Source organism: Vicugna pacos, unplaced genomic scaffold (assembly GCF_048564905.1).
Source record: "Vicugna pacos unplaced genomic scaffold, VicPac4 scaffold_5, whole genome shotgun sequence".
NCBI classification, from domain to species: Eukaryota; Metazoa; Chordata; class Mammalia; order Artiodactyla; family Camelidae; genus Vicugna; species Vicugna pacos.
In genome coordinates, this window is record NW_027328726.1 from 725,611 (window position 1) to 733,859 (window position 8,249).

The 8,249-nt window shown below is 54.0% G+C and overlaps 1 non-coding gene across 1 annotated transcript; it reads left to right on the forward strand.

Moving 5' to 3' along the window:
- Positions 1–557: 557 nt before the first annotated feature.
- LOC140692326 (U6 spliceosomal RNA) lies at positions 558–664 on the forward strand. Its single transcript, XR_012067897.1, has one exon. It is a non-coding gene; the product is annotated as a U6 spliceosomal RNA (small nuclear RNA).
- Positions 665–8,249: the final 7,585 nt, after the last annotated feature.

Below are 8,249 nucleotides of genomic sequence, written 5' to 3' on the forward strand. Positions count from 1 at the left end.
GGCCTGTTCAAGGAAACAGTTGTAGTATCTCGTCTCAGGAGGCGGTGGTGTCGATGGGCTTCTGAAGCTAGGCCTAGGGAGCAAGCAGTCAGGTATCGCCTAAGAGGCACTTGTGTGGACAACCAAAGTACAGCACAAAGGTGAATCGTCGGAGCAGATGAGAAACCAGATTCAGGGCCGGGAGTAGGGGGTCAGTCTGGTAGGAGATTTCCACACATCGGGGTCATCGAAACGGCTCGAGCAGTTTGAAATGCCTCTGATGAGGTCCTGGGGTGTTCGGCTCAACTCTCTGAGCGGCTCCCCCGAAAACAGGCCCGAGGATGGTTTCCACAGGAGCTGTTGTGGCCATTTCTCTGACGTTTACCTCCCGTTGTCCAGCTTCAGTCTGCAGGGCTTCAGGAGACGGAGCGTTTTCGTACTCAATGATGCCAAGGCAAAAGGGTGAGAGAAAATGGGAAACATTCGTGGAGAGGGTCCTAGGCAGATAGTGGAGGCAACTAGAAGACCTTCAGTCTCCGGGCTGGCTTTCAGGTTGAGACAAAAACCCTAAGGAAAGCGCTTGCTGCCACAGGACATAGACTAACATGGGAACCATCCAGAGAAGATCAGCACGGCCCCTGAACGTGGACGACACACGCCCATGCGTGAAGCGTTCCATAGTTTTAGTGAAGTCAGTCACCCAGGGAAAGACAGATATCCTATGCCATCACTTCTAGGTGGGATCTGAAAGTAAGTCAAGACACCCATCCATACATAAATAACTCCATTTTAAAAAGACTCCAAGGAACCTATTTACAAAACAGAAACAGACTGGACTCGCAGACATGGAAAAGAAACCGATGGTTAACACAGGGGACAGGGTAGGGTGGAGGAACGGGGTAAGGCGGAGGGATAAATCAGGAGTTTGGGATTAGCAGATATAAACCACCCTATACAAACTAGGTACACAAGTAGGTCCTACTGTCTAGCACAGGGAACTATGTTCAATAGCTTGTAATAACCTATCCTGAAAAAGTATGCGTGTGTGTGTGTGTGTGTGTGTGTGTGTGTGTGTGTGTGTGAATAAGTGAATCACTATGCTGTACGTCATAAATGAACACAACATTGTAAGTCAACTATACTTCCATTGACAGAGAGTTCCTACAATAAGCAGGCAGACAGACCGACAGACCGTCAGACAGACAGACAGGCAGGCAGACAGACAGACAGACAGACACACACACACACACACACACACACACACACACACACTGTCTGTCTGTCTGTCTGCCTGTCTGTCTGTCTGTCTCTCTCTCTCTCTCTCTCTCTCTCTCTCTCTCTTTCTCTGTCTGTCTGTCTATCTGTCTGTCTCTCTTCTAAGGGTGGAGAAGAGTTTGCTGAGCTATTTCGGGGGCCCTCTCATCCTAGTTCCTATCTCCAAGTTGGTTCAAAGTCCAAAAGGCCGTCAAGCACTTAGTCAGATAGGTCCCTCGAAGAATACCTCCCACATCACGATGACAGACTTCTTAGGCCAGCCGAGAAGGTCCTTCAGTTCTGTGCCCATCTTGGCTCTAAGTTGATGTCAGTCCTCCAGGATCCAAGAAAGCCACGTTGGAAAACAAGTGGTGATTTTGATGGGACAGAAGATCAGTCATTTGGGGGGCGAAGGGTGGGGTAGGGAGAGATACCAGCCTGTCTGTCTGTTTTCATCCAGTGTGGGAGCCTTCCCAAAGAGATAACTCGAGAAGAGAGAAACGGGGAGTTGACAAAGAACACGTGCGGTGGCGTGCCCTCCCCCCACCCCAGGAGAAGGCCAAGCCAGAAGTCCCTCCGGATGGCGGGCTCTGGACTCCGGCTTCCAGGGGAAGCGATATTTTTTCCTCCCCATTTCAGGCCCGGAAGAAGAGGGAGAGGCAGAGTGTCCTTCTCGGGCATCCGTTGTTTCTGAAGCACGCTTGTTGCCGAAAGATCGGCCCCCGTCCCCGATGAGCCCAAGAATCCAGAGACGAGGCCTTGGAGCTTAGAAGAAAAGAGGTCATTTTATCGCTCTGCCGGGCAAAGGGGATTCACAGCAGGCTAGCGTCTTCAAAACTGTGTACCCACCTTGGGGATGGAGTGGGTGGGGTGGTTCTAGAGCCATAGCTCAAACAATCAAGCATCGATCACCATCCACAGAATCGTTTTCTCATCAGAAGACTCAGCATGGTGTCACGATGCCTCCCAGGTGACCCATTCTATAGAGGCTGGCGGTTAGATCTCATTATCTCATAAGCACTCAAGGTGTGGCCTTCTTGGTCACTCAGGCTATTTTGTCAGGTCAGTAGTCCCGTGACCGACCGACCTTCTCCTCGGAGAAGGACTCAGAGACCCAGCACGATGATGACTTGCAATGACTGAAATACAGTAGAAACAGTAAGATCGATAGCTTCCAGTTTCAACAACGGGCCTGGAACCGTGAGCAGCAACCGGTCAGTCAGAAGAGTCGACCGTTTTAAGGGCGAGCATAAGAAACCGAATGACACCCCCCCCCCAAGCAAATGAATGAATGAATGACCTAATGATCCTCCCCTCCTCTCCCCCCCCACCCCCGCCCAAAAACGAAGCAATCCGTTAGCCTAATTCCGGCCATTTTATTCATCCTCCTTCACCCTGAAGCCCCAGTCAGCCACGTGCCACAGTGGTCTGTTTTCTGGTTTCCTCCACCACCCCAACCCCCACCAACGACCACCCCGCCAACATCCCCCCATGCCCAACCACCACCCCAAGCGCGGGACTGGACGGGGGTGCTGGGGGCTGAGGGGGCGGCGATGGCGGCTTGAGGTGAGGGTGGGGAGTGTTCCGCCCAGATCGTATAGGAAGCTCAAACACAGCTGCAGTACGAGACGAGATGGTAGATTTCTGTGAGTCCTCCCTCCTCTTAAAATCCTTCCTAAGGAGGAGACAGACAGAAAGAGAAACATCACCCTCACTCCCAACGCCTCCTGTGCCCTCGTTGCACCCCAAAACAACAACAAGAAAAACAAAAACAAACACAACCACAAATAACTCGCTGTCCCTGGGGAAGAAGGTTTCGATGGCATGGGGATATCATTCTAAACTTCATTCCCTCTTCATCACATTTCATGGAAACCGATTTCAATCTATGAGGCCCTGTGAAGGTAGGGGTTGGGGGGTTAGGGAGGAGGGAGGGAAGGGAAGGGGGGGAGAGAGAGAGAGCAGAGGAGAGGAGGGATAAAAGGGGAGAGGACAGGAAAGGAGAGGAGGGAAAAGAGGGGAGGGAAGGGGAAGCGAGAGGAGGCGAGGGGAGAGGAGAGGAGTGGAGGGGAGGGGAGAAGAGAGGAGCGGAGGGGTGAGGGGGGAAGGGAGGGGAGAACAGGGAAGAGGAGAGGAGGGGAGAGGAGAGGAAAGAGAGACAAGGGAGACAGACAGAAAGGCACACGCGTGCGTGCGCGCGCGCGCACACACACACACACACACACACACACACACACACACACACACACACACACAGAATAGCGAAATGGAGAGAGAGAGACAGAGAGAGACAGACAGACAGACAGACAGACACGGATCTAGGTCAGGGAGACTACACATGGGTATTCTTCTGAGTGATTTTATGTGTTTTCTCAATCGCCACCTATGGAGATAAAAGTCGCTCCCATAAGATGAAGGGAGTCCTTCTGCCACTGCCCCCGGCCCCGCCCTCCAGCACCGCTTGTGTTTGTCAGGGATTCCAAGCCAAAGCACGTGGAGGAGTGGGAGAGCTTCCTGGCGGCCCAAGGGGGAGGAAAGTCCGGCAGCATGAGAGAGGTAGTTGGCACGGGGAAGCTGGAGGCAGGCTGACGAGAAGATGGGTGAGGGGGCAGGGAGGAGGGTTTCCCAAGTTGGAGAGCCAAGACGAGGGAGGGGAGCCGTCGGTGGTCGCGTTCTGACCCCAACCCCGACCCAGACTGGAGCGGATCCCTGAAAGGAGGCGGTTCGGGCTCTCCGGCCGAGAACGCCCCTCTCTTCCTCTTTGTGCAGAAACACCTTCCGCGGACCGAGAAAGTCCATCCCGAGACCCTCGTCGGAAGAGTCCTTTCCAGACCCATCACGATCCTCCTGGGCCAAGGGGTCCAGGGGATGGGGCGGGGCCTCCATTCGATCCGTCTTCCGTCCGTCCATCCATCCGCAAGATCTTGAATATCCATGTAGGATTCCGGATGGTAGCAGTTTTCCAGGATCCTCCAGATCCTTGTAAGACCTCTCCTGGCAGATTCGACCTCTAGGTCGTACCGCGCAGCACAGGGCACTAGATTCAGTCCCTCGGGACGAGGGTTCCTGAAAAAGACCAGGAAAAAGAAGAACACAATCACTATGGTGTGCACCAGCCAGAAACCAGCACAACCTCGTCACTCTAACAGACTTGCCAAAGGCGGGGTGGGGAGAGAAAGTCATAGGATGGCTACCATCCCTCCCACCCCCACCCACCCCACACGCCAAGCCCCCCAGCCCATCGTCATCCCTGCTCCCCCTCCCCCTCCCCCTCCCCTCCATCGACGCCCGCCTCCCGCTTGTACCCCACTCCTCTGAACCCAGCACCACCCACCTCGGCCTGGACGTGCTCGGCTCGGCTCGTCCCGGCCCGGCCCGGCCCGGCCGTCCGGCCGACTTCTTCGCAGTGTCTAAAATAGCGCCCGGCCGACAGGCAGGTGGCACACGGCACCCGGCAGGGGAGCGAGCGGGACGGTTCGGGATCTCTGGGCGGCGGGGACACGCGGCCGGACAACCAGGAGCACGGACGGCCTGGCGTGCGTTTCTCCGCTCGGGGGGCCTCGACCAGGGACTGTGGTACGGGGAACGGGGACACACACACACACACACACACACACACACACACACACACACACACACACACACACACCCACCCCTTCACCCCCACCCCCACCCCCACCTCTGACAGCTTTCATTTGTTTTCGGCCGACCGTCCCTCGATGAGGTACAAGTGTCGGGGCTGGGGCTGGGGCTGGGGGGGTGGAGTTCCTCCCTCCACAACGACCCCACACGGGCTCTGTTCCAGTCACCCGAGTCCTCTTCCAAGTGAGACCACAGGCCTCCATCACCCGGCGTGAGCACTCGGGGGAAAAAGTCACCATCCTCATCGCTCCGCTCCACCTCTACACGTGAAGAACAGTTCCCAGCCCACGCCACTCAACCCCACCCCACGCCCCAATGCCACCCACCGCAGTGGAGAGAAACGAGATGAATCCACAGACGTCCATCCATCCGATGAAGAAACGGACGGCCCCATTCCAAGGAAGCATAGATATCTAGTCAGGAGATTCATCGAGTACTATGGAGGCGGTGGGAAAGGGGGGGGTGTTGCGGTGGGGAGGGCCTAGAGATCCAGCAGTACAGCCCGTGCTTAGCATGCAAAAAATAAAGGCCCAGGGTTCAATCCCCAGCACCTACTCTTCAAAAATAACCCGCGGAGAAGCAAGACGGCGGAGTAGAAGGACACTCGTAGCTCACCCTCTCCCACAAATACACCAAAACTCACATCGACGGACCCACTCGGCCAATCAGAGCACCTGCGGAACTCCGACAGAACACCGCCCTCTTCGAAAGACAAAGACGCCCAAAATCTGGTAGGAGAAAAGGAGAAAAGAAAGAGTAAAAAGCAAAACAGTGCGGGAGGGACCGGTCCCGCGGGGAGGGAGCGGCAGAGGAGGAATAGGGCTCGTTCGCCAAAACTGCCCCTCTCCAACGGAGAGGCCGACGGGACGGAGGGGGCGCCCCCGAGCCTCAGATCTACCCAGAGCACCCCTTGACCGACCGATCCAAGTGAAACGGGCACAGAGGGTCCCCGCGACACCCAGCCCGAGTCGCAGGCCGGCAGCCAGGGGCCGGGACAGGCCGCACGAGCCGGGCGGAGGACCGGGGCGGCGGCCGGGAGGGGATACAGAGCAGAACAACCCGCCCCCCCGCCCCCCCCCCGTCCATGACGGGAAAAGAAAGGCAAAGCAACACGGCCGGTGTGCCCTGGGGGGAGGGGCGCCGTAGCCTCCGTCTCCTCAGATCCGCGGCGCCATCACCGGCGCTTCTCGCGAGAAGAGAGGCGGGACGCAGCCACAGCCGCCATAGCCTCTGGCGTGCAGCATGCGGGCGGGGGCGGGGCCGAGACTCGAATCCGCACCCGGGGGCTCCGCAGCCTTCTAGGCAGGACTGAGATTCGTTTACAGCCCGAGGCAGATAGGATATTTCTGCCCCGGTACCTCAGAGAACTCGCGCCACCATGACTAAGAAGGAGCCGAGTTTGGGGACGCAGCTAGGGGCGGGGCGGTTCCACGGTCTTCCCCGAGCCCACCTACGGAGAGGAGCGCCGCCGACCCGAGTCGGAGCACACAGCCGCACAGAGCAGCGGAACGACCGGGGCCGGGAGAGGGCGGGCGGCCAGCCAGCCACCCTCCTTCCCGGGAGGAACGCAGCATCCGACCGCGGTGCCGGGAACACGTCCTTCCCCCACCCCCCTTTTTTTTTCCTTTTCCTTTCTCTTTTTTAATCTCTCTTCTATCGGTTTTACCTTCTGTTACCTTTTTAACCTTGACTTTTGAACAGTCGTCTACGTTGACGGTTTTAATCCCTTTTAAATGTTTCCTTGAAAATCTTTTTATTCTTCTTATTTTTAAACATCCACCCCCTTTCCTTTTTCTCTTCTCTTGGTTTAGATCTCCTGTTATTGATTATTTACAGGTTTCAGATATCGTTTCTCGATTTTTTTTTCTCCTTTTTATTAAGGTTATTAAAAGACGTCTCAACTCGATCGCTCTTCTGCTTCCACTTACTCTTCTATTATTGATTACACAGTGTCTTCAAACCTTTTCTTTCTCCCTCCTTTTCAAATCCTGTGTTTTATCTCTTGTTAAAATCTGTTCTATTTCCGATTACCTTTTAAAAATTTACTTTTGAAACAATTGTGTTTTATTTTCTGATCTTTTCTATTTTTTAAAGGCTTTTAGAAGACGTCTCAACTCGATCGCTCTTCTGCTTCCACTTGCTCTTCTATTATTGCTTGTACACTGTTTTCAAACCTTTTCTTCCTCCATTCTTTTAAAATCCGGCTCCCCCACCCCCCTCCCCCTCCCACCGTCTCTGTCTCTGTCTCTCTCTCTCCCCCTATCCCCCTCTCCGTCTCCCTCTATCTCCCTCTCCCTCTCTCTCTCTCTCTGTCTCTCTCTCTCTGTCTCTCTCTCTCTCTGTCTCTCTCTCTCTCTGTCTCTCTCTCTCTCTCTCTCTCTCCCCCCCTCTCCCCCCCTCTCCCCCCCTTTTAAAGTTTTATTCCTCTATAGGCTTTAGATAAATACCTAAACTCCTTAAGGACCACAATAGATAACTGATACTCCTTAAGCCACAGTGCCAGAGAGATAGGAGCAGCATGAGGAAGCAGAGGAACCACTCCCAATGAAAAGAGCCAGAGAAATTCCCTGAAAGCACGATCCACAAAATAGACACGGATGGCCTGCTAGATCAAGATTTCAAAAAAGGAGAGATCCAAGTACCGAAGGAACTCCAAGTGATAGTGTTTAGATGTATACTGTACGTCAAAAACGAAATCGAAGCTCTAAAGAAGAGTCAAGGAGAACTGGTCAGCTCATTGGCTGACATGAGAAGTGGTCTAAAGGCTGTCCAAAGGAGGCTAGATCACGCCGAGGAGCGAATAAGTGGCCCAGAAGACAGGACAACAGAAAGAACCCAATCAGAACAGCTGAGAGAAAAACAAAGAAAGAACAACGAAAACAATCTCAGGGACCTACGGGACCATCGAAAGCATGCCCATCTACGCACAATAGGGGTTCCAGAAGGGGAAGGAAGAAGCAAGGGGGTCGAAAAGGTATTTGAAGAAAGCATGAGTGAAAATTTCCCAGCTCTAAGGAAGGAATCCGATATCCAAGTCCAGGAGGCTCAGAGGGTGCCAAACAGGGAGAACTCAAACAGACCCACACCGAGACCTATCCTAATCCAGATGGTCAGAGTCAAGGAGAAAGCAATGATCCTAAATGCCTTTAGGCAAGAGAAAAACAAAGAGTGAGTTCCAAGGGAACCCCCATAAGGCTCTCAGCGGATTTCTCTCCACAAACACGTCAGGCCAGAAGGGAGTGGCAAGATCTATTGAAATTCCTGAATGAAAAACAAAACAAAACAAAACAAAACAAAACAAAACAAAACAATGCAGCCTAGGATACTCTATCCAGCAAAGCTATCCTTTAGAATAGAAGGAGAGGTAAAGAACT